The sequence below is a fragment of the Thermobia domestica genome, chromosome 11, assembly GCF_964235325.1.
Source record: "Thermobia domestica chromosome 11, izTheDome1.hap1.1, whole genome shotgun sequence".
Taxonomy (NCBI): Eukaryota; Metazoa; Arthropoda; class Insecta; order Zygentoma; family Lepismatidae; genus Thermobia; species Thermobia domestica.
In genome coordinates, this window is record NC_137464.1 from 109360961 (window position 1) to 109388772 (window position 27812).

Sequence of the window (27812 nt, forward strand, 5' to 3'; positions counted from 1 at the left end):
TATTTGGAATCAAGCACCGCTGATGGGCTTACTTTACTATTCTCTATACTAGAAATTCACAGGACTGTTCTAGAAATAACACCTGATTATTATATTGTTACATTAAGATATATTCCAACCATATTTACCAATTACCTCCAAAACCTTAGCTTAAAACTTTATGACTCTATCATACATGAAAATTCATTATGGCAGGCAGGGGTGGGAAATCTGTGGTCTTAAGGCCATGTACAGTCTTCAGAATCATGAAGTGCGTACTTCTACGCCTGTTGGGAAAATTTTGAATTATATAACGAATATGAAATAAGTATACAACACATCAAGAACTCAGATCACAAATATGCACCTTGAAGACCAATGGAGGCAGAAACGTCCATGCAAGAACTTGATAATCTGATGCTGTCTCGACAAAGCAATCTCAGAGAAGTTGCTAGATGCGCAAAAAGTAAAGAGTAGTAAATATCCTTACTATATGTTATAGTATTATATATTTTCCTGTAAATTATTAAAAATAATTATGCAACTTATAACTGTAAAGTAAATTAGATCTATTCAAAACTATCATATGCTGCCTTTTTAAGAAATTATCATTGTTAAAGTGAGTTTTAAACAAGAACAAACGATAAAACAAAGGAAAAGAAAAGAAAGCGAAAGAAAGAAAAGAAAAATATTCAAAATTCCTGCTAGGGTCTGCCAGTGTGTAGCAATGTTGGGTAAATTTCAATTGAATTAACAATTAACAATTAATTTGTAAATTTAATTGTTAGTTGCGATTAAAATTAGTTGCAATTCAATTGTTAATTGCAGTTAACCACTAATAAACGAGAATCAATTGCAGTTAATCAATAGATTGAAAGTAGATTGCTGTGGAAAGTTATAGCAATTAAATTCAGCAATTCAATTGCAATTACATTTAATTGATTGATCAAAATTGCAGTTTATTTTAATTGATTCTGCCCAGCACTGGTGTGTAGGTACTGAACCAAAAAATAAATTTGTATTTGCAGCGTTAGGTTTTACTGAATACATAGAATATAATCAGCCAACTTTATATCATTATTATGATCATTTTTAGAAACACTTGCAAAGAATCTCCTCAAACTACTCGTATCTGTTTAGGCATTAAGCTTTTCAGAGAAAAATGAGATCTCATTAAGAATTTGTTTTCTCTTAATTTTATCTACTACGTTATTTTTAACGACGTGTAGACATTGAGACATCTACAACATATGAGTAAGTTGAGACAACATTCGGTATATACAACACTTCATCCTTCTCTCATCATCTGGTATAAACGAAGAGAGATAAGAGATAGATTAAAAATAGAAGAATAATAAAACTTAACACACCGTGAACTAATCAGATGTTACATGTTTGTCCGCACAAGAATAAATATGGAAGAACAGTCTTAAGAGAGCCACACGGACTACTAGAGACAAATGTCGAGAAATTCGAGTACCCAACAGATATTGAATACTAAAGTTGTTGGACGACAAAGAACAGAGTTAAAAAAAAAAAAGAATATGTAGTCTGCCAGAATGATTAAAGATAACATACACACTTTGTGGATGACGGGGAAAGATAAGAATATGTATAGAGAAGAAGAAAATGTTGGAAGAAAGAAAAAAATAAAATACAAAGCCTTGGTGAAATGTGAGATAACACCAAAAGGAGAAGGTTCTCGCTTACAACTTTGAAGACAGTAACATGTCATTATCACAACCAGCAATTGCCTTCTTCTTCTTCTTCTTTTTTCTCTCTACCTTATTCTAACGTTAACATTCAACAAGAGAAAGAGAGAGAGAAAAAATCCTCTTGAAACTTTCATCTAATCTCGAACCGCGGTGGCTCAGTAGCAGAGCGGTCACTCCTGGTGCGTGGGGTCTCTAGTTCGATCCCAGCCTGTGCCAAGTGAGACTTATGGCGGAGAAACATCGTGTGCGTGGGTTTTCTCGGAATTCTCCCACTTATTGCATCTCATCATTATCACCCAAAGCATCATTATGTACCTCCTTTAACCTCGGTGGAAAAACAAGGGACGCTAAACTAAAAATAAATCATTTAGTCTCAAACTTTTATCTTTAATGGGGAAGGTAACTACAATATAAAACTTTTTTACATAGAAGCTATTTGTTTTGGTAAGTATATACATCACTACTCGTTCGCTTTTATGTAGCGCTTAAGTTACTCTTTTTTAATTACCATTTTCGCGCCTGTTTTATTGTAAAACAAGAAGGTCACTTCGTCTATTGCAGTGGTTTTCAACCTACTTCCTATCACGATCCCCGTTTATCACATTTTCCTGCCAGCAACCCCCTTATACAGTAATTTCTGGTTTGTAATAAGCTTAACACAAGAAACACTGATCAAAGCTTAAAACCCACTGTATTTTAAATTATAATAAGTAACGGTTGATAGTGTTTGAAGAAGGATAGATTAGATATCCGAAACCGTTACTTATTATAATTTATAATACAATGGGGTTTAAACTTTGGTCAGTATTTATTTGGCTAAAATAATCAATACAAATCCATGGATAGTCTTGTAATAAGCTTGTGTGGCATTTTTAATATATCTATTGCGCATAGCTCACGATATCTATCTATTTCTATAATAGTAGAATCCATTTCTTGTATGTAGTGGATACAGTAACTTCCCTAAAAGAGAATGGATTAAAACCAAATTTGGTCAGTTCATTCATATTACAAATATCGAATTCGATCCCTCATACTGTTTCAAAATGGAGGCCGTTTAAGTTGTTTTTTTTAAAAAAAAAAACTTCATAACTCCCTTGATTTTGGGTCATATGATAAAAAAATAAAGTGTTTTCTAATTTTGGTTAAAAACTTTGACAGTTGTTAAGAAGTTATTAAACATTTTAATGTGCGTCACGAAGATTGAACTAGACATTGCCGCACTAGTGAAATCACACCATGCTCAGGTATCTTATTAGCTTTCAATTTTAATTGTATATCAATATGCAAGTTTTGTTGCATTTGTATTCTCCTGGTATTTCAATATGCAGTTTTTATTAATTTCATACCGTACCTCTTTCATTTAAATGATTTTTAAATAACTCTGCATCTGTTGAAAATGTTTAGTAGACCTATTGTTTGTTGTTCTTAACAGTACGTATAAAAATAAAAATGTGCCTATCAGAACTGAATTCTAAATAATATTTAAAAATATTTTCCGGTATTAGTTCCAATTATATTTATCTCTTCCGCTTATATTCGCATCCCTATGAAACCCTCTCGCGATCCCATGGTTGAGAAACCGTGGTCTATTGTATTATTACGTATAACTATACTACTACTACTACTCAGGTAGTACTGTCAACAGACACTACTACTACTACTACTACTACTATTACTACTACTACTACTACTACTACTACTACTACTACTACTACTAATAATAATAATAATAATAATAATAATAATAAAGACGTCGATAAAAGTATGCTTTATGAAAGAAATGGCAAATGATTTTTTAAAGATAGTTTTTAGCGTTAACAAACTAATGATAGATATATGCTTTCATTCTTGTTAAGCTTTGCTGGTGGTATATACATGTATGCTAATCTTATCTGCTTTTTAAAACGCATCATAATGAAAAGAAAGAAAAATTATACTGAAACAAAATGTATATGGCTAAATGGGACATATTACAAAGCGAAAAACTGTCAACAGATACAAATCTATAATATAGTTCGTAGCGGAGCGCTTAGTTAGTAAATACCAGCGTTAGAATTATTATTATTGCAGTGTTTTGTATGTGCGACCATGCGGTTTTGAGCGATCTATTAAGCTTGTGATGAATCCATATATACGCTATGTGATGAATCCATTGTGCTCGTTACATCCACACACACACATATATATATCTGTGCTTTGTATTCTAGACTACGATCTGCCCTTCCCCGCTCCATTACGAACCCCCCAACCTCTACTTCGGTCTAGATTAGCGTCAACCAAATGGAACTTGAAACTTAATCACTAGATGGTACGGTTGTCGTATGCAGTTTGAAACCGCGAATGCTAATTCATGCTGGTAAATGATAGCTGTTCAGGATCACTGGACAAAATAGAGCTCTCCCCTTCCCTCTAACCACTCTTCCTTATCATGTAGTAAATGCTGATTACCCTGGACAGCAGCTTATACGAACTGTTAATTTTCGTCGAATACGAAGAGGCAGCATAACAAGAGGGAATGAAAAGAGTGACGGGGGTAATCTGGGGGGAGGGAATGAAGGTTGGTTATTGTATAGTTGCTGTGATAGCTAGCTGGAAGGTGATTGCAGAACAAGAAACATTTTAACATCCCCGAAAACAAAAGAAAGGCAGCAGTTGAAATTCGTCTGCAGAGTCCAATTATGGCATCAGTGCTTTTCGTGGCCAGCATTTCCATGTTACAAGTTAACATTCTCTCCTGAGGCGTCAACGAACATCAAATGCGAATATCAAGGTATATGCCTACACCCTCTCATTTTCTGTGTACTTTTTTCTTTCTTTTCTTTATCTTTTTCTTTTCTCTCTTTTTTTAAATATGCTCTTTTTTAAAACTTAGAGTTGAAATTGGTCATAGCAATACTGATCTCATCGACACTCGTCTATTGCGTCAAATATTCAATGGGACCAACTAGTTCCTCATATTTTATACTATATTTAGTCTATGGCATTCACAAATGCATCGAACCCGAATATATAACGTATCTCAAACTCGTATCGTAATCGTAATCTCTAATATACGGTTCGAACGTTTAATCTTCCCAACTTCCGATGCCTTATACTGATCTCGGTTACGTCACTCTGTTTTAGGCCCATTTGGTATCGTTAAAACCTAGTTCAACTGTATTTATCTTATACAATTTCAAAAGTTTGTAAAATATTCATTAGTTCTCATTCACTTTTCATTAGTTCTTCGTTTGATTTCTCTTTTTTAAAAAAGTAATCATAATGACTATGAATCGTATGAGATCTACAATACGGCTATCATCCAATCTGGCTAAATTTAGCATTAAGGTGCATATCGATCTGCTTGGTTCGCATGTGAAATGTGTTGTTGTATATACATATTTTTGGTTACTGATTTATGGACCATCAAAATTGGAGTTTGACATTAATCAAACTTTCGCCAGAAAAACAGCCACTAATTACCTTTTTAGAACAAAAATTAGGGGAAAATATTGGAACAAATCTGTTGGACGTTAAATATATGCCGACAGGACAAAAATTAATAACCAAAAACGCCATTAAATCTGACAATTTTGGTCATTTTTGTCCCTTACCGGTACTTTTTTTTTGTGTATGTATTTATTATAAAGATTTTTATTTTGAAGCATATTGACATACTTACAAGTAAAGGGTCCAAATGGATGAATCGGGTTGCGGGAGGAGACATAGTGTGCCTGATAGAGGATGTGAAAATATGTGTATGTGCAAAGTTATAGCGGCTGAGCACCATAAGAAACGGAGGGGAGGGGGTCAAAGTTGGTGGGAGAAGGGCTATGTTATGTTATAGAAATACATCAAATAAAGTGTTGAATCGTAAGTGAAAGATAGACAACACAAACGGTGGTAGTTTCACATATTGGCGAAAGAAGACTGGACAGAGTAGATCACGAACCTCCGCCGCCATTTTGAAATCTGTGATATTTTTTGAAATGGAAAGATATATCAATTAGGGCCATCATGTTCTAGAAAAGTCAATTATGAATTTTATTTATCGTTATCTGTACTTATTTGGAAGATTTAGGATCACTTTTATAGTTATTAACGAAAAGCTAGGGTACTGATACTCGTAGGCGTATGTCGAAAGTTTGGATTATCACAAAAACACATGTAAGTTATACATATATACAAGGAAAATAACAGTGAAATTCGATATCCGAGTTGTATATTATTAAACTATTATTATTTACGACATTACTTTTAATTTGCTTCATATAGTGCCGAAGAGAAGTGTTCCGGTCTGGAAGAACCTCTTCCGCTTTTTTCTTTTCTTGTCTCCGTCGAAAACAATGTGGAGTTTATATTGCTACCTTTTGTTAATGACTTACTAATATAGACCATAACACAATAAAATCTGATAAATTGGAATCCAATTAGTACGTGCTGTACGTAAACCACTATTTTTCACCACTTGCTATATTTTTCATTCAACTTTCTTTGTCCACCTTCTTAAGCAATAGCAACTTGGGACGAGCATAGCATGTGATATCTGGATGAAAAGTGAAGTACTGCAGTCGAATACAGTAAAGAAGTTCTAGCGGAAAAAAAGTTATCGGGGAGTTTCTCGAGTGTCTATCGTGTCGCATTTCGAACATGTGTTATGACGGTATCCAAAGGGATAAAACAGGCCATAATTCATTAGCGGTTAGTGATATGTAGGCTTCGGATTTTTGCATATTTGCATGTTTTTTTCCTGATGTGATATTGATATGCTCTTTAAACAGAAATTCGTTTCAGGTGTTTTGGGGTAAAATAGCAGAGTTTTATAGTGCATATATTTGCATATTTCGGAGGTTAGTGCATGTTTATGTCGTTACTGCATATAAATGCATATCTAAAGGAACAACTAAATTGATAATTTTTAACGTCCAACAACTTTCCTCATAAATGGAAGTTTCTAATATAAATTAGACTCAAGAACTTAAAATGGTTGATTGTTGTCGGTTTAGAATATCTTCCAAGGTCATGTGAAAGAATAACAAAAGGGTGAGTGATTCATCCTCCCCGCAATGATGCGTGACTATCACCTTTTTGAAAGAAGATATAATTAACTGTGTCAAATCATCCACAACAAAATTTCCAAGTCATCCATCTCAGAAGTTGAAATTGTTACTGTTGTGTGTGTGTGTGTGTGTATTTGAAATTGTGTGGTCTTGTGGCAGTATAAGAATGCCAAAAGAAAAATCTGGGTCCATTTAGTTGTAGTGCGACATCTTCAAATTCGAATTTTAACTAGCTCAGAATTTTGTCCACCCAAGAAAGAAATTTGTACCATTCAATTAAACGAGGGAGGGCCATTTCAAAATTTGTCCTCATCGATCACCTGTAGTGCGGCATCTTAAAACTTGAATTTTAATTAGCTCAGAATTGTGTCGAATTTTTAAACATTTTAGTACCACCAAGAATAAATTCTGTACCATTGAAATAAACCAGGAACGATCATTTAAAATTTGGCCACTGAAATTATCTGTAGTGAGACATTTTCAAGTTTGAATTTCAGCTATCTTGATGGTATTAAAATCTACAAAAAAAAGGGGGAATTCTAAACTAGTCAGAATTCGAATTTAAAGATGTCACACTACTGGTGATTGAAGTGGCCAAAGTTTTGAAATGGCCCTCTTTTGTTCATTTGAATGGTACAATTTTTTATGGTACAAAAATGTAAGGAAATTGGGCAAAATTCTGAGCTAATTAAAATTCAAATTTGAAAATGTCGCACTACAGGTGATCGAAGTGGCCGAAAATTTAAATGGCCCTCCCTCGTTTATTTGAATGGTACATTTTTTCTTGGGTGAACAAAAATGGACAAAATTCTGAGCCAGTTAAAATTCGAATTTGAGAATGTCGGACTACATGTGATCGAAGTAATAAAAGTATACAAGTATAGCAATATACACTTCTCCCTCATACCTATTCTGTCTATCAATACAAAACTTGTTACACACATTTCTTATCCCTTATAGTATTTTTCGAGATACATTTAGATTGTCTACTTTTACCCGAGGCCACTCCAGATGGGTCCAAAGTTGATGGGAGGGATTTTTGGAGGGAATTTTCCCATTTTCTCACGTTCAAATGCATTATGGGCCCCAATACATAGCACCTCTGGAAAGCTTGTTTCATGCTGAAGAGAATGAACTATAAACCATGATTTTCCAATGAACAGTGTTGATGCAATAGCTATTTCACTGCGATTTTCTTTATACCAACGGAGTTAATGGACCACATGAACTTATTCCGTTGTCCATGGTACCTAATTTTTTGTGCATGAACATATCTTTATGTTTATGAATAGACTAGGTTTGATTCGGATGTCCGGATGGCACGTTTATGTCCGTTCCTTGTTAGCTAGTTAAAATTCAATTTTGAAGATGTCTCACTATAGGTGATCGAAGTGGTCGAAACTTTTAAATGGCCTTCTTTTGTTAATTAGAATGATACAATTGTTTTCTTCGTTGGACAAAATTTCTGAGCTCGTTAAATTCAAATTTGATGATGTCGCACTACAAGTGATCGAAATTTGTAAAAGGCCCTCTTTAATAATTTGAATGGTTTAATTTTTTTCTTGGGTGGTCAAAAATTGGACAAAGGTTTCGCACTACAACTAAATGGGCTCGAGAAATCTTCTAGAAGTTATCTTCTGAAGCAATAGATTGAAGCTGTGCAAAGTGTATGCTAAATAAGTAATACTTTCAAAGTAAGTAAGCTTGTTTTCATAAAAGGACATTTCTATTTTGTTCGACAGCAAAAGCTTAAACTTCAGCAACTTTTTTCTTCTTCTTATATTTTCATAGCAGTTTCAAGTCTGGTAAAAAGTTTACGCAACTATGAAACAGTCTATATGTAGCTTTCTTTTTGCATCTTGACAGAGTTCATCCCAAAGAAACCGTTGAAAAATGCATTTTGGGAAGAAATGAAAAACCTTTTCAAAAATGAGCTCTAAATATGAGAGTATTTAAATATAAGCTTGTGTGGCTTTCATACACACCTCTGTCTCCAAACGTAAATTCCTGAAGTCTTCAGTTATGTTTTCGATAACTTTCCCTTCTTCCCATTTATTCCTTGTTCAAATAACTTTATTCCATTTAAAGTATCAATATTATAGTCTAATTGTAAATTATTGCCGTTTGAGAGGATAATGTTACGGCAGCAGAAAAATGGATACAAAAAGTAATTTCAAGTGGATTTATTTTCTTTTAAACAAGAACATAAGGGTTTTTAATATAGACATTATTACAGTAAAAATTGCCTTCAACAGACCCTTTACTAAACGAAAATTTATTTTAAACGGAAATATTTCACGATCGCATGAATTTAAAGGTAAAACAAAATGTGTTAAATTCTCTTGATTAGGCGGAACGTGTGTTGCGAACAACGGATATTAAAATACACTTTTTAACAGAAATTTTCAAGTTCCGTAATACAGCGTTTACATTTTTTTAGACATTCTGTGAGAGGTTAGGTATATGAACTGCGTTGTCTGTAAAGATCTTCGTTTACTTGTTACCCTACACATTTACTCTTTAGTCCACCACCATGTAAGGCCCTAGATACCGTGTTAATATTTGAACGAAGTGCAATTTACATAGTTATCTGCAGTAGTATATTGCTGTTTTCTATCCTAAGCTGGGGGAGGTAAAACACAATAGAATCCCTTTGTATTTGTATTAGAGAGGCACCAGGTGTACGTAAAGAAAAGAGAACAAAAGAGAATGGTGGTAGTAGTGGGGGGAAGGAGTATACAATATGAGACGATAGAAAAACATGTTTTGGAGGTGGGGTGATGAGAATGTGTATAGAATTCTTTGACGGTATGTAAACAAAAGGATAAAAGAGAATGAAGCATACAACGTTATATAGGTATATGTTTAAAGAATACAAAAAGGATAATAGAGGGTAAAAAGAAATCAAGCATACAACGCTATGCAGGTGTATGTTTTTAAAAAGAATAATTGGTGAGAAGGATAAAAGAGAAATGAAGCATACAATGCTATATACTTGTTTGTGTTTAAAAGATTTTGTAGGGTTGGTGTGGGAAAAGGCTTGTTGCGAAAGATGAATTGTAAATAAGAAAGAAAGAATAGTACCAGATGTTGATAGCGTGGGAACATAATATGTATACCACGGTTTGCAGTTGGGATGTTTATGAAAAATAATAATTTTAAGAAAAATGTTAGAACCTTGCAGCCGATGGCGGAAACGCGGCGCGGCGCGGGGCGGGCGCGGGAAGGTGCGCGGAGGTGTGCGCGACCGGAAAACACCCACGTGTGCGGGCGCGAGCGCGTGACGTCATTCGATTTTTTTTATTTAAATATTGATTTCTAAAAATTATATGTATAGTTTTGTTAGCGATGGAGAACAATCAGTTTGTTGAAGACAATGTTGAGAAGCGTAAGTTAGACGATGAGAATGATACTTTTTGTAAAAAGAAAGTAAAAATAGAGGACTATCCAAATTCTCCCGATTCATCATTTAACGAAACACAATTAGAAAGATATGAAAATGATAATGTAGAAGTTTACCCATGTTTATCATCTGATAGTGAAGAGACAAATGATTTACCCGATGACGAGGTGTACGAGTTTTCGGAGGATAACGTGGATTCTGAGGCGGAATCAGACGAAGGCCTGGTATCAAATGTGGGTACGCCGCCACCTTCACCTGCTTCAGCAGAATTAGGGTGGAAGTGTGAATGTTGTGTTAACTACGTGGATGTGAACTGTATTAGAGACAGTATTGTGAAATGGAATCCAAATGATTATTTGATATGCTATGCATGTTATTGGAATGATACTTTTCATTGGACTCATGAATGCTTTTATTGTGATGACGATATTTTACGATTACGTGTTTGGTATGTGCTGACGACTCCACGTGTACAGGACGAACTGTTTAACATTTATGGAGAAACACACACTATTGGACCAGTAACAAGAGACTATTTTAATATTACATATGGGGAACTAACAATTGATGTGAATGCAAGAGAAGATCTTTTGCGTATTTTACTTGAGAAAGACAGATCGAATGCGTATAGTGAAGTGTGTTAAGAAAACATACTGTGCAAAATGTTTTCCGATATTAGTGTATGTGTATTATGTAGTGAAGAAAATATTAGTGAAGTTTGTGTTTTAAAAACTATAAGTTTATACTTACGATTAAACAATATTTTTTGTGAACAATGCTTGCTGCATCTTGAACATGAATGTTTATTTCTTAATCATGTAGGAACTTTTGCTGTAGAATATTTATCCAACGATATAACTCTTATTGATTTATTTGAAGTGTTTGAAGAACACCATAGTGAAATTTCAAGTATAAACTTTATACGCAAAGTGCGTGATTGTTTAAAGAACACTGAATTTGTTGGACAAATTATACCTTTTTTCTTAGAACGTAAACATAAAATTTCACCATGTGTTAATGAATATATTATTGACATACAAGGTTTTAAGATTTCAAATCATGAATTTATTATACGTGAATTTTGTTTAACTGCGTGTGATGATACAATAAATTTGCATGGTTTAATAAAATCGCCAGTAGAATACAATGTACTCCCGTTAGGATGTCAAAAACAAATTGAATGGTTAACATTAAACTTACACGGATTAACTTGGAATGATAAATGCGGTTATACTGTATCACACATACGTAACCTTATATATCAACTTTGTAAACAAGATGCAACCTTTTATTGTAAAGGTGCAGAAAAAACACTTTGGATTAAAAATATTTTTGCACTAGCTAATGTTATTGATTTGGAAAGTAAACAGTGTCCACCATTAAACACATTACATGCAAACGTATTTAATGATTATTGTACTTTTCATGAACAAAATATTAAACTTGATAAAAAATCAGGATGTGCATTTCGTAATGCACAACAATTATGTTATTGGTGGAAGTTTCAACGTACTATAACATTAACTAATGCATTTGCAAAGTTGTAAAAAGGAAATGATATGTTCTTGTAAATAAAAATACAAGATTTTAAATTGTAAATAAAAATTTTATTAAGCTATTCTACTTGTTTTTCTTTTTCATTATATTGGTTACATGTTTGAATACAATTTTATCATTTTGTTTAAGATTATTTTTTCTGAATAAATTTAAACATTTTTGAAAGCTTTTCTTTCGTACAATATGATGTAGAAAGTACAACACAAATTGTCCACACAAGATTGAATTATCATCTTGATATGCAGAACTATTTGTAAAATATATTTTACAATTTTTATTTAAAAAAGTTTTTATTTCTTTTGGAAATGGTAAAGCTAGACTATCGAAATAGTACCCTCTTTGATTTTCATCAATGAATATACACACCCAATGCGTGCCACATGAAGATGAATTGCTTAAATTTATAAGTCCAGCCGGTGGTTGTACAGTTTTTGGTATTCTATCAATAGGATAAATGCCATGAACATTTGCACCAGTAAGTTTATCACGAAGTAACACTTTTGTTAAATCATCCGTGTACATAACTTTTGTTTTTTAAATTCACATCACTTCACTTCACTTTACATCACTTTATACGCGTATATGTTGGAAGACCTAGTGGGGAATACGGAATAATCTCATAAAACGAAATAGCATGCTCATAATATTATTCACAGATATTTTTATAACTTTTCCAATAACGATAAATGGTGCTAACGCATAAAAAATACTTTTTAGAAACTTCATAGTATGATACCTTGCAACTCTTTGAATAATCAAGCAAAAATATTACAATATACAATGTTTGTACCGGAAGGGCACATGTAATTCATATGCTTAGAAGTGACCTCCTATACTTCTTTTATTAAAATGATACTTTTAAAAAGTATTATCAGTATATATATTTCTATCTTTATCAATTTGAATTAAAGAATCAAACTGGGCGTACACAATACATGTTATAGGTTCAGTTAAATTTTCAGAAAAGGAAACTTTAACATTTACAGGTGCATCACGCACAAGGTCCCACGTACAATCATCTAATGATGCTGTAGGTGATAGAATAAATGCATAAAGAGTATAGCCGTGTGGATATTCTTCAGGAGTAATAGTATGTGCATCATCTTTATAATATAAACCAGTACCGGAAAACAGAGAATGGTAACTTAGAAGGTACAAATTGTTTTTAAAATTGGGGGTTAGGGGACTGGGAGGAAAAGATTTTGATCCAACCTGTAGCTGCAGTTTGTTAACGTTAAAGTGTTGAAAATGAAATGGATTTAGTTCAGATTTTCCATTAAATGCCGAATTGGAAACAAATCCGATAACGAGACCTTTAGGTACGTTACCCAGGAAAATATTATCAAGATTGTATGAATTAACGTTTGCAGGAATAGTATACGATCTTGTTTGTACTCTTGTAAGGGGATATTTGGTTGTTTCTTGATTCATATTAGTATTGATTTCCATTGCCAAATGAGGTGCAACATCAATGCGACGTATATGTAGAGTAACATCTTCAAGTTTTACTTTATAAGAAGTATTTACAGGAGATAATAAACAAAAAGCATCTTTACTGCGATGTAATTTTATACGAAGACCTACTTTATTTACAAGTGCTCTTGGTAATCCAGCAATATCTGTATACAGACGCCCATACATTTCAAACGATTTACTATTTTTAATATAATTAGCACGTTGTTGAAAACCTACATTAGCATTACCAATGGTATCAAATTGTTTAGCGGTATCTTTATACCACATACCTAATTTCAAATGTGTATCAGAAGCATCACGGGAATAATTTAATAATGTTTCAAGGTATGCACGATAAGGATAAAATCCTGATGAAGAAGTAATTAATTTATCATTTAATGAAATGTCAATTTGACTAAATAATGAATGTAGGAAATTATTTGTTGGTGCTACAACATCGGTGTCAGCTAATGCTGTGTCATCAGGTTTTGTAATTTTACAACGTACGTAAAGATAAAGATATGCAGTATGAATAAATTCTCCTGTTTCACCGGGAATAAAAAATTCAATAGGTCCATCAGAACTTAATGTTGAAATTGGTCGATATTCAGCATTAAAGCAAGATTCAATTGCAGTTTGCGTCATTGGAGTACTAAATAAATCGAAACCGTTGGTACAGCATTCCACACTGCTTGAATTAAGTAGTGCCATTATGAAAATATATCTGTAACACGACTTATTTTTCTTTTTATTTTTCTTTTGCTTTTGCTTTTGTTAGTACGCTTACGTTTAGTTGGAGGCCCAAAACGAACGATTGCCGGAGCTTTACGCTTGCGTGGCCGTCTCTTGCCACTTCCAGTTAATAACTGACCAACTTTGTTAACAGCTTTTGTCTTTAATGTGTCACCAGCTTCTTTTACACGCGCACGAACAGATTCCTTAAATGGTTTATCTTCTAATACATCACCCGCTACTTGTATTCCCGTCTGTAATGCCTGTCGACCTAAAGTTTTTGCACCCTGTTTAAGAAATGGTAATGCAAAACGAAATAATCCTTGGAAGAAACTACCTATACCATGTCCCCGTTGATATACAGGTCCTGAAAAGTATGGGATACCATGTCCGTAATGTCTTCTAAATTTCATTCTGAATAAAATTAATTAATTAATTAATTTTTATTAGGAGAGCGCTTAAAATGAAGTGTAACACTTAGTGTCCCAGAACGAAATGGCAAATTTCGTCCTGCATGATCTTTTAATAGTATTTCAATACTGTTAAATGAAAACTTTGCAAGTGGTAGATAATGAATATCTTGAAATGTTATTGTTTCCACTTTACCATATTTAACATCTGATATTGTTGCAATACGTAATAATGGGGATTTTGTATCACCTAAAAACTGATATTGTATGATATCAGTGTAAATAAATATTTGATGTGGGTAACCAATATCAACATATGGTTGTTTAATTCCACGTCTATAGAAAACAAGATCTTTATGTTTACGAAGTCCTAATTGTAATGCTAATGTTGGTGATAATAATGCTCCTTCAACACGATTAGTACAATCTACTTGTACAATATTTGATACAGAAAATTTTATCTCTTTTGTTATTTTATTTAATTCATCAACGATATGATGTGCGGAGTGGTAATATCCACTGACAATTTTACTTTTTTGTGCTTCTTCATTTTTTATTTTATACCATATCACATTTTCCCCATCGTTAACATTATAGCATGTTAAAGGAACATGCAATTCACTTAATCCTACACACCAATCGGTTTCTGATAATTGAATATTATTTTTTAGTTGATTTATAAAATGTGTTGGACTATTTGTAGGATATACATCAGTACTAGCGTTTGATACAAGTGTAATGTAAAAACTATCATCTATACTTTCAGAAATCATTTGCGTTTAAAGTGAAGTGTCAAGTTTGAAGTTCCAAATTCAAATGGCAATTTTAAACCGTGCTCATCTTTTAAGTTTACTTCAATTGTGTTAAAATAAGATTTTACAACTTTAGCGTATTGTGGTGTGTGAAATAGAAAACATTTTACATTTCCATGCTCAATATTATATGCACTAACTTTACGAAGTAATGGTCCAATATCTTCTTGTTGCTTTACAATATCAACACAAACATTAAGAATGTTTGGTATATTGTAATCTAAATTGCATAAAAAGTTTGCACGTGTTATTTGTGGTACTTCTACATTAGCAGGTTTTAGAAAAACAATATCTGTAAACGCAGTTGTATTTTCATTTATATATCCATGTAAATGTTGTAATCCCTGTGTCATTCGAATGAGAAAAAAATCTTTTAATTTTAAAGAATGTTTAATTCCAACTTGATTTTTATTTTTATAATATTTTAACAAGCGTAAGTGTTCAGGAATCATATCTAAAATGGTTGTAATAGAAGTATAGTATCCTGGTGTAATATTAATGGTTGCAATTTGAACTTCATCATTAATGACGGCTTCTATTTCATTTTTTTCCTTTTGACGAACATTATAAAAACTAAAAGGTACATTAAGCTGTGTTAATGCAACATACCATTCTCCCTCACTTAAGTGAATAGGTTCTGCTAGCTTTACTATAAATGAAGAAGTTGTATTATTACTAAAAATTTCAGTACTAGCATTTGAAGGAAGAGTAACATAGAAATCATGTTTTATCATTGAACTCATTTTGAAGACTGAACAGAAATTGTTTTAATCCATGAATTCATACTTGACGGATATCCTAACCATTTTACATACATCATACCTTTCTTTCGTTTTAATACTTTTTCGATTAAATATGTCTTGTTTGAATTCACATTTATTTTTTGTAATTCTTGTGTATAAAATATACCTTTAATTTCTTCATCATTCCAATCTTTTAATTTATATGTAATAGGATTTGTCGGAATACATTTATCAACGATAAAAATTTCTTGAGACCATTTTGGTAAATATCCCTTTTCTAACTTATGCTTATATTTACTAACACGTACATGATCACCCGGGTGAAATTTACATGTTATTTTCTTTTTATTCATTTTATCACCGTACAATGTATTCCAAACTTGATCAACATTAGAATGATTTACATCTGCAGGTGCCATTTTAATACTACTATGATACGTATGATTATAATTTTTTACAATTTGCTCTAACACATCTATATAACGATATGTATTCTTAGCAGTAAAATAACGATACAATTTTTCTTTTAGTGTTCTTATAAATCTTTCTGCTAATGCACATTTAATTTCTGAATGTACACTATAATGATTAATTTCATATTCTTTAAATATTCGTTTTACATAACGATTATAAAATTCTGTACCTAAATCAGTTTGTACATTAAACACAGGAAGTTTAAAATTTTTTAAAATTTTTCTGATTGCTTTTGCCATTTCAGGACCTGTTTTTGTTTTTAAGGGAACACAATACGCGTACCGAGAAAAAATATCTATACAACATAATATATACTTATAATTTTAGTTATACTTTGCAATATTTTGCATATCTGCTAAATCCATTTGTAATGTTTCATTTGGTGCACTAACATAATATTGTTTACGTTCAAACACTTTACGTGCTGGTGCATGTAATGTATACGCATCTTGAGATGCTAACCAATCTTTAATTTTCTTTTTCGATAAATTTGTTTTTCTTTGTAGTGTTTTAATACTTGATAAGGAAGCAGGATTCGTATAATCATAATATAATTTTGACAATTTTACCATTTTTACATTTTATAATCTTTCCAATTTTTAAATATATTTGCTACGATTGTTGGACTTTTTGATTTTTTAACTTTGCTATGTGATTTAAATATAGGTGTGGAAATAAATTCCCGTGGTACATTAATATCATCTAATAAACTTTTAAATTCATGAATACCTATTGGATTTCTAGAATATTTACGTGTACGAACAACATCATTTACTAAATCGATAATATTAGATCCTGGTATTATTTTTCCTTGAATACGTACTGTTCCCGTTTGATCCCAATGAATTTTATCAGAACTTGTTAACTGTTTTAATAATAGATCTGTTTTCCTTCGTTGTGTTTTAGGTACTGAATGTAAAATGTCCGATACAAAGGGTAAAATAGAATTATTCTTTTCTTCAGCTGATGATGTTTCACCAACATCTTTTTCAATAATAGGTAATGTGATAGGATTTTGTGAAACAAATGAAGTATAATTTAAATACTGTTGTAATGCCTGCTGATACAATTTCCATTTTTCATCAACACTAAGATTACGACGTTGTAAAATATTATTCATTTCTTCATCTAAACGTGATTGATGTGAATCTATTGATTTCATATTTGCATGCATTTGTTGCATTGCATTTTCAGGAACTAATATCATTTTACGAAATTCAGACATAGTTATCTTCCAAACAAACTACTTGCTACTGCACCAAGTAATGGTCCTAAGATTAATGGTAAAAACGCACCACCTTTTTGTAATAAAATTTTCTTTTTCTTATTAAGTGCTGTACGTTGTGCAGATAAAGCACGCAAGATCTTTTTATGTCTACGTAAACGTTGCTTCTGACGCGAATTCAATGGAATATTTCCTTTTATTGTGTTTTTAGCAACTTGTGAAATAGTACGTATTAAATCACCAGATGCATGTCGTATAATTTGTTTTCGCTTTGCGCTTTTGCATTTGCACAAAGCACGGAGAGTATCAATGTGTTGTTTCACCTTCAACATCTTGAACTAAACTAAACGTAAACGAATGAATTACTGTCTTTTACATTTGCATATACATGCAATGTTTCATTAGGAAAAATATTTGTACGTAATCGTAATGCATCATTTGTTTTTTGAGTTAAGTCAAATAACAAATAAGTGTGAGGTTCACGTGTTACATCTTCGAACACATTCACAACTTGTTTACTATATCGTGGCATAATTTGTCTTGCTAAATATTGTATTTGTAATTTATCACGAGGATTTTTAAATACTATAATATAATGTGCATTTAAACTTATATCACGAGCATGTTTTTCTTTTGGAAATAAATTTTGAACAATAAATATTACTGTTAATTTTTATGATGTGCATATTTTGTAAATAAGTTTGCAACATCACCATTGGTTTCAGACATTAAGTCATCTAATATTAATAATGAATTTTCTTGTATTTCAAAATTATTCATATCTGGAATACCTTCTATAAAACGAATTTCTGAACATGCATCTAAATTTGGTATGACTGCACCATAACACCAAACAATTTCATTAAATTTGATAGTAAACATTTGATCACGTTCATTTAATAATCGATTTACAAAACATGTTTTGCCTGCTCGTGAAGGACCAGCAATTAAAATGGTTGATGGATGTTGAAACTTTAACATCTTGTATTAAACTGAATGCATACAATAGATACTTTACTTTATATACTCATTCACACACTCACTCACACAGTTAACAAAATAAATTAAAAATAAGTTAAAAAATAAATATTAAAGCTTGAAATGACTGGAATCACAGCTTAGCTGTTGTTATGAATATACTTTGGTTTACAATTTATGAGTTTGCACAGCAAACGATGGAATAAATAAATAAATAAATAGTCATACTCTACTAATGATCTGTTAAAAATAAATAAATAAATAAAATTAATCACTTATAAGCCAAGCTAAAATTATTATTGCACGTATCCATGAGGTAAACTTTTTGTCTTTGGTACAGGTTCGTCACTTTGTATATCGTCAATACGTTTACGTTTTTTGTTTACCTCTTGGTGTGTTTTTGTCTCTTTACGTGAAAAGATAGTGAAACCCTGTTTCCGCACAATGCTATTTGGATTTTCTATAATTGTACAATTAATATTTCCTGTCACTAATCCATAGAAACTCTCAAAGTTTATTCTTTGAGAGGTCCTATCATTTAGTGTAATTCCCCGAATTTTGAAAATATTCCGAAATTCTCCTGCGGCATTTTTAAGCCGCATACTATAATTTTTTGGCCCTAAGCCTATAAACGTTACAAATTCCCACCCTTCTTCAATTTCATTAGTGAGATCACCCAAATAGCTTCCAAGCTTCAACGGAGGTTTCCTATCTTTTTTACACGTAAACATAATACTGTCTGTGTCACAATAAATTACGTCTTCAGGTCCTACAGTCACAAGTAAATCATATAATTGTAGCCTGGCCCATGAAGTAATAAAACCAGCAAGGATGACATTGGAAAATTCCAGAGGTACATTTTCAGTTTCCAAGTCTTTATATGTTAGAATAAGATGTTCATCACCAACTGGAATAACACTATGAACCTCATATCTCGGTGTCGCAAGGTACCTATGGAACTCTGCCCCACTATCAATAATTACACACTGTGTCATATCTGTACGCTGTCCCCATTTTCCGTATAAGGAATTGAGGTACAACTTCGCGCATTGTCTAAGTCCAGGGTTCGACCTAATATTATCTTTATTTAATTTTATGCCTTCGTGAGCATTGTAATCGTCAATATACTTATCTTTGTCTTCTTCAGTTTTACACCAAGCAGGATAGCCTGATGCTTCCTGCTTCATCTGAAGAAACGTATTCACATAGTCCCGGAATAAACTAGGTGAATTCCGATCTTCAGAACCCATGAGTTCAAATTCCCATATTTCATAAATTTTGACGATTTTATAACCGTTTTCAAGAGCACGGTGAAGCTCTGGTGTACAAAAAGTTCCAGTTAATGCACGTTCAGTGTCACTATGTGTGCAATTATCAATAGTTTCTCCTTCCATACATAGCCTACAAAGTCCAAATATTAATCGGTTTTGCGCTACATACGGTAAGATGGGAAAAAAGAGTTGTTTTGGAGCCAATACAGTACATTTTACAATCCCATGAATTTTTCCCACATCTGGGAAAACCGGCCCCTTATGTACCTTAGGTGCCCCCACCGGAAGAGGTTTCCTTGCCATTACGTAGGGGTATAACGATGTAATATCATAATAAAGAATCGATTCATCGTCCGTACAATTCACATATGAACGGAAAACTTCTGTTCGTCCGCCGTTGTAGCAACTCTTAGGAATAAGAAAGTCGGCGGTAGTACTGCAATGTTCTTTAAGGAACTTTTGCAAGTCTACATCTGTACGTACTTTATCATCCCAAGAGCACTCCCATATTTCATACAAATTCATTTTTAGAATTTCTGTGAAATATTTTCGACGGATTTCCGTATGTTCATACCTTTTTTCAAATGTGTTGTACGGACCATGTGCATTATCTATTATGGCATTACGGTTATTTGGAAAACACGTTTTACAGGCATGCCAGTAGCATCCCATAAATTCGAACACGGCATTAAGCTCTGCATGGTATCCGTCAACATTATACCTTCCAAAAGATTGTTCTCCGTTTCGTCCAGCATGCTGGATTTCTATACCCAACTGGTGTTCCATATACTTTAGCCATTTCATTGCTTTCTCGCTTGTTTTTGTTTTATAATGGTACCCCAAAGCTGGTATAACAGAAATACTTTCTTCTGGAAGATATGATGTACGATAGGTTTGCATGGCTAAACTTGCAATCGTAGACGATACTAGAAAACATTGTAATCCACCCGTTTTTTCTTCTATGATATTGCTAAATTTAATAACAGCTTCTGTGAGAATTCTCACATCATTTTCACAATACTCCAGCATTTCCTTTTGCAAATTAAATTGCTCTCCCAATTGCACCCGTTCTTGGTGCCAACCCTCCAACCGCTTTCTTTCTTCAGCAGATCGCGATTCAGGATCATAGTACTCTATTCCCGGATATGGTCCTACATAATTTTGGTTCTCTACTGTATTAAACAGGTATGGGAAATCTCCCTTCTTTAAATTTTCTGAAAGGCCTAACGTTTTAGGTAATTTTGATAATTTTACACCAACAAACAAATAACTATCTCTAAAAATGATTTTATTATGAATAGAAATACTAAAAATCTTTTGACCCTGAATTAAAGTTTTTGGAATAATATGCTGGGACTCAATGAGAGATCTCAAACAGAAAATGTTATCAAATCGACTACCATTGTGACTTATGACACATACTATACTAAATATGGGTCTATCTAATAAAATATGTGTAATAAATTCGTCAATGGTTTTAAAAGAAAACGAGCGGTTACCGTTTTCATCACCACATGTACTGCAGGCTTCATCAATGCCTTTGTTCATACATTTATAACATACATGTCTAACGCACACCAAGCAAACAATGTGTTCCCGCTCCCCACGCTCATTTTCCGGTTTGAGCATGGTTTCTACGTCAAAGACAATGTAAAGAAACCTCTTGATATGAGTAGGTTTTACTTTCTTCACATAACATGAGTGACCTTCATGTACATGTTCACGACACGTACTGCAAAAGTATTCACCACATGTATGATCGGATTTTCGTGTTCTTAAATCATAGAGTGCATTACAGTTGGTGCAAACTTTGACATATTCACAAACATTCTTGCCAATTTTATTACCTTTTAAGTGATTGTCAAAACATTCACCCCTAATAAAATATCTATTGCATGCATTGCATTTCATTTTATACATGCTAATGTCCACGTTGTGCATATGTTCACAAGATGAACACATTAACTCACACTTATATAAACGATTGCCACCATTAAATCCATTTAAACAATGTAGGCAGTACTTTCTCTTTCTTAAAAATGAAGTGATCGTTCTAATAGGGCGAAAATGCCCAATACTTCCCCTTTGATCGTAATAAATATAGATCGGTTTTGCATCCTGCAACTTTGGTCTTTGTACTTCTGTTTCCGGATAACGTACTCTAAATTCACGTATGTTTTGGGGTACTTTTTCATAAATAATAATTTGATAATTTGGACTTAAATGTTTCTGAAATAGTTCAACATCATTAAAATCCATTCCATTTTTTCCTTTAAAACTAACACCTGCCTGAGTACAAAGCTTAATTGCTCTACCTTTTAATGTATCTCTAGTTGGATCTGTTAAATGACTCAAATTTTGATGTGTTTCGGTATGCTTTGCTATACCCCAAGCAATACTTTTAGGTAAACAAAGTTTCTCATTATCGGTTCCCGGGAGCTCAACCAAATGTACTAAAAATTCATTTAGCGGTAAATATTTGTTTAGTGTGGAATTATTATCACGTGTTCTTCCAGCACCATACATCGAATTTACTATATGGAAACGAAAGAGGAAGTTATTACCTAAAAGGAAGTCTTCATTACTATTTAACACTCTAGTAATGGAAGCTAAAACGGACTTAGCAGAAATATCTTTGCGGCGTCTCCATGGAACATACACTGCTTTCTTATCCTTACTATTGGAGGAATCAATGTACATTCCAACAAAATCATTAGGTCTCGCATTGTTTAGTACATTATCCAATGCGAAGTTCATTAGATTTTCAATATAGGCCGCAGGATTTCTAATTTCTTCATTTCCCCTTGGCCTTACCGCAATTTCATGCCCCACCAAGTTAAACTTAGTGAAACTTTTTCTGCTTTTACGTACTACTTCGAAATTACCTTCCCCTGTATTTTGAACATCTGTATGTGCGCTACGTTCACTTGGAGGAACGTAACCAGAAGTACTAGGCTGTGGAGAACCCATTCCGTAACCACGAGTATCCCGTGAACATTGTACACTTGATACCTGTACTTCATTATTTACAACATCCACAGGATTTTGTCCGTTTTCACATAGTTCATTCAATAAAGCCTCCACATAATCAGATGTTCCAAACTCATCGGGATTTACTAAAACTGCGGAATTTTGATTTGTTTGTGTACCATCTGCTGCTTCATTTTCTATTTGTTCATTAATAATCTCATCAATTAAATTAAAATCTTCTTCTTGAAGTATGTTTTCCAAGGGTTGACTTTCTTGGTGGACCGAGGTTACGGAATTTTCAACAGATGGCATCACATTATTATGAACCAAAACAAAACGCGATCCAAAATTGCAAAATGCGGCTACCTCTGCTGCATTTATCCTATCACCTTGTGCACAATTAAAATAATTAAAATGAACGAATTTATCATGTGCCCACTGGTACATGACTTGCTCACGGAAAAATCCGTGTGTGAACAAGTCAACAATGTCAGCGCTAGACATTGTATATTGCAATATAAGTGCTTGATTATCATGGTAAAAATTAAAAAGAGCTGATAGCAAGGTATCATACCTTTCACTGCCACGAAATCCCTGGCGTTGCTTATCCATAATTCTCCACCAGGTCTCCAACACGCGCTCCTTAGTGTGCAGGCCTTCTATAACACCAGCCAGGTAAATTTCATCAATTTCATTGAAGTCTTCAACCATAGATGTGCCCAGGAATTCCATCTGAAAATATACGTAAAATAATTTTCAGTATTTTTTTAAACAAACAAATACATACAACATACACAATAGAATTTTCATCTTGATAAAATTATCAAAACTGTTATACTGTGAAAATATTAAAATTTTTAATAATACACTTAATGAGTGTAAACCCAAAAATATTTAAAAATATAATCTGAAAATAATAAATACATGTGTTCGCTAAAATCGTTATACACAAATGTATTAAGTTTAAATAATTGTATTGCTTTATTCAAATACTCGTATATATATATATATATATATATATATATATATATATATATATATATATATATATATATATATATATATATAACCTAATAAGTATAATTTTCATTAACATTCATTATTTCTTTGAAAATCATCAAATTCAATCTTAAATAATCAAGTATGTATAATAAAAATGGACTTACGATTTTCTTCTAATTTAAACTGCTAACTCTGCTGAAAGTCTCACAACAGTTCTTCTTTTTCCCTTTAGCCTTTTCTATGTCGTCTCTTGCGCTCTCTGCTGTTCTAAAATCTTCTTTATATATGTATAACTGCAACAATACAGTTAATATTAATACTCTTCTCTAAATCTTTTAATATATGTTTGTATTAATTTATTCACTAAGTAAATATTGTGTTGAAGGTACGGTTACCAACAATCATATGATAATATTTCCTCAGCAACGGGGGTATATATACACAAGGCCTAACAAAAAAAAAATAAAACTAGTTTAAACCAGTTTAAACACATGTACGAAGGCAAACAAAAGAAATTCCTAGCCTTACTAAAAAGGAATTTTTAAACCCAATAACATAAGGGAATAGTAATCATCTATGGTATACTCACATTTTTAACAACGAGTTTCCAAAGGAAACGAATTATTTATAGGCTCACACAAAGTGTTCGAGTAATTTATTACGAGAGAATAAATAAATAATGAGTTTGCACAGCAAACGAGTCAATAAAATTTACAAATTACATCATATTGTGTAATATCACTGTTACTAATATAAAATGTGTTAAAACACATGCGTACGAGACTACAAAACTAAACGCGTTTGGGTACGAGATTACAAAACGAAATGCGTTTGGGTACGAGATTACAAACTGTGTTGTAGCCTATACAAGTAGTAGTGTTATACTCCATGTTAATATTATAATTATTTTCGTTATAAAATTACAATTAATGCAGATTATACGTATACCTTTACTAATGTTTAAAGTTACGTTTACCAAACGTGTACAAAAATACTTGATAAACTCTTATGTTTATGTTCTGTTAAGTTCCACAATGTTCGGAACCATTCGTGTGGTACAATTACCAACATGTATAGGAATTGTGTATAAACGCTTATGTTTATGTTCGGTAATGTTCGTAAAACTTCGGAAATCTTCGTGTTAACTTATTCAAATTTCCAATTATTGGTGTTTTATAATAAGATAATATTATATTATAAACCTTATTACATATACTACATATCATTAATGCATGGAAAACACATTAAAATTCATTCGCCATGTTTGTTTTTTTTAAACAATGCCATCTGTACACATAACATTGACATTAGTGTGTATAAGACTATGCGTGTGTGTACATGTATCATAGCAAGTTACCGAGTGTTGTTTGTTTTTATAACCGGCAATACCCCGCGCAGTTTCCGGCCGGCAATATTTTACGCGTCCCGCGTCGCGAAACCTTTTTCCGGGCGCAAATACCACGCGGCGCGCACCGGTCGCGGTAACAAGGCGCGAAAATGGTATTTATTTTAGTAATATCATTCATTTTATCTATTGATATAAAAATACAACCTCTAGTAAACATATTTCCAAAGTTTCAAAAAAATCGACGCCATATTGTTTATGCAAATTTATTAAATTTTAATTTTCAATTTACAATGTTCTGAGCTGCATAGTAATGTTCCTTAGGTCCTAACGATGAAGAAAATACCTTTCTTTTCTTTCTACGACCAATAGTTTGCCTTAAAAAGCTAAAAATGTAATGGGACACCCCTTACATAACGAGCCGCCACTGTTAACCTTCCAAAAAATTGTTCAAGTTTATCATGTAGGGTGTCTTTCTATATAGATTTTGACCTGATAAATCGATTTCTGTAATCCATTTTATCCTACGATCAATAGTTTACGAGATATGTTCATTTAAAATTATTTTCAAGTTATATTGTTCTAAGCTGTATAGTAGTGTTCCTTAGGTCCTAACGATCAAGAAAATACCTTTCTTTTCTTTTTACGACCAATAGTTTGCCTTAAAAAGCCAAAAATGTAATGTGCCACCCCTTACATAACGAGCCGCCACTGTTAGCCTTCCAAAAAATTGTTCAAATGTATCATGTAGGATGTCTTTCTATATAGATTGTGACCTGACAAATCGATTTTTGTAATCCATTTTATCCTACGATCAATAGTTTAGGAGCTACGCCCATTTAAAATTATTTTCAAGTTACATTGTTCTAACTGAAATTGTAGTGTTCCTTAGGTCCTATCCTTCAAGAAAATACTTTTCTTTTGTTTCTACGACCAGTAGTTTACCGTAAAACGTAATACCAGTCCGCACCCTTCCCTTGTAAGAATTCAAAAAAAAGTCAAAATTGTTCAAGTTTATCGTGTAGGGTGTCTTTCTATATAGATTTTGACCTGACAAATCCATTTCTCTACTCCGTTTTGTTCTACAATCAACCGTTTACGATTTATGAATATTTAAAGTTATTATACGGAAAAATCTTCATCTTTTTGCATCAACGCCACCTATATACCAACACATGTCAGTACCATGCATGCTTTTGTGCCGATAACATCACACCGTATCGCTCTAGTGTTATTTCTACAACCGGTAGTGCCTCATACGCTTACCGAAAAAATATTTTGTCATTTCCCCGCCATATTTTAGTTGTTCGTATACAGTTTTCGTATGTGCTTCAAACATGGAAGAAGAAGATGGCAATTTTATGTTAGGTATGTATGAACATTTTAAATTTGCATGTGCTTTCCATTAGCTCTACATATACATATCTGCTAATTCCATTTGTGATCTTTCAAATGGCACACATATCTTTAAAGTAGCGCTAAATAATTTACCCGTGTATTCAAATTTCATATACGCCACTGTTCTCAAATCGTTTGGATTGTCTTAAATTCCATCCCATTCAGCGTCCATTAAAGATCGCTTCAAGTATGCACATTCACGCTTTTTTCCCACATCCCCTCTCTCACACATACAAATATACATACATACACATGCAACATCAATAAATTATTGTTAAGGGAAGGCTTTCACCTTTGCTGCTGTTTGCTCAATGGCAAATATTTCATGACAAACGTATGTTTAAATTATTATATAAATTGTAATAAACAAAACATTGTAATGTTACACCATTTCATGAGAGCAACATCTCTCCTTTAACCTAGCCAGTATAAACATAAGCCGTAAAACTTATGATTTCATTGTAGTTTTACTATTTGAGGTCGATCACGGTCCCCCACAAATCAAGATGTATGTGAGCTTCCTCCCACTTTCTTTATTCCACCATTTCATGAGAGCAACGTCTCTCATTTAGCCTATTAAGCATAATCGTGGGACGTAAAACTCAAGATTTCATTGTAGTTTTACTGTTTCAGGTCCAGGATTCGATCTCGACCCCCCACCAATCAATATGCACGTAAGCTTCCTCGTTAATATCATGTTTCCTCCCACTTTCTTCATTCCATTATTTTATGAGAGCAACGTTTCTCATTTAGCCTACCAAGCATAATCGTGGGATGTAAAACTCAAGATTTCATTCTAGTTTTACTGTTTCAGGTCCAGGATTCGATCCCGACCCCCCCCCACCAATCAATATGTACGTGAGCTTCCTCGGGGTTCTCCCATCTTCTCTCGCATAACTTGTATAAGGAGTACACGTTCAAACTTCATTCACAATTACATACACGACCACTATATTTACTAGTATTTCCACCGCTGTTAAAATTTAACTCAAATCACGTTAAGTTTATTATTCTAACAATCATTAAAGCTAAATCATTGCTGACCTACTCATTATCGTGAAATCCAAACCATCCCACCTAAACTCCAAGCCGGGTCTCTCACTCAATCAAATTCCAATCGCGCTAATACAAAAGTATATTAAGGGAAAACGCCTCCCCACGGTATGTTCACAAATCATATCAATAAAACGTATAAGAATTCTTACCTTTTAATTGTAGAATAAATAACTTTAATCACAAAACAAGCACCAACTACGTAACACACACACATACACACACACCTAATCAGATAATAAGATACA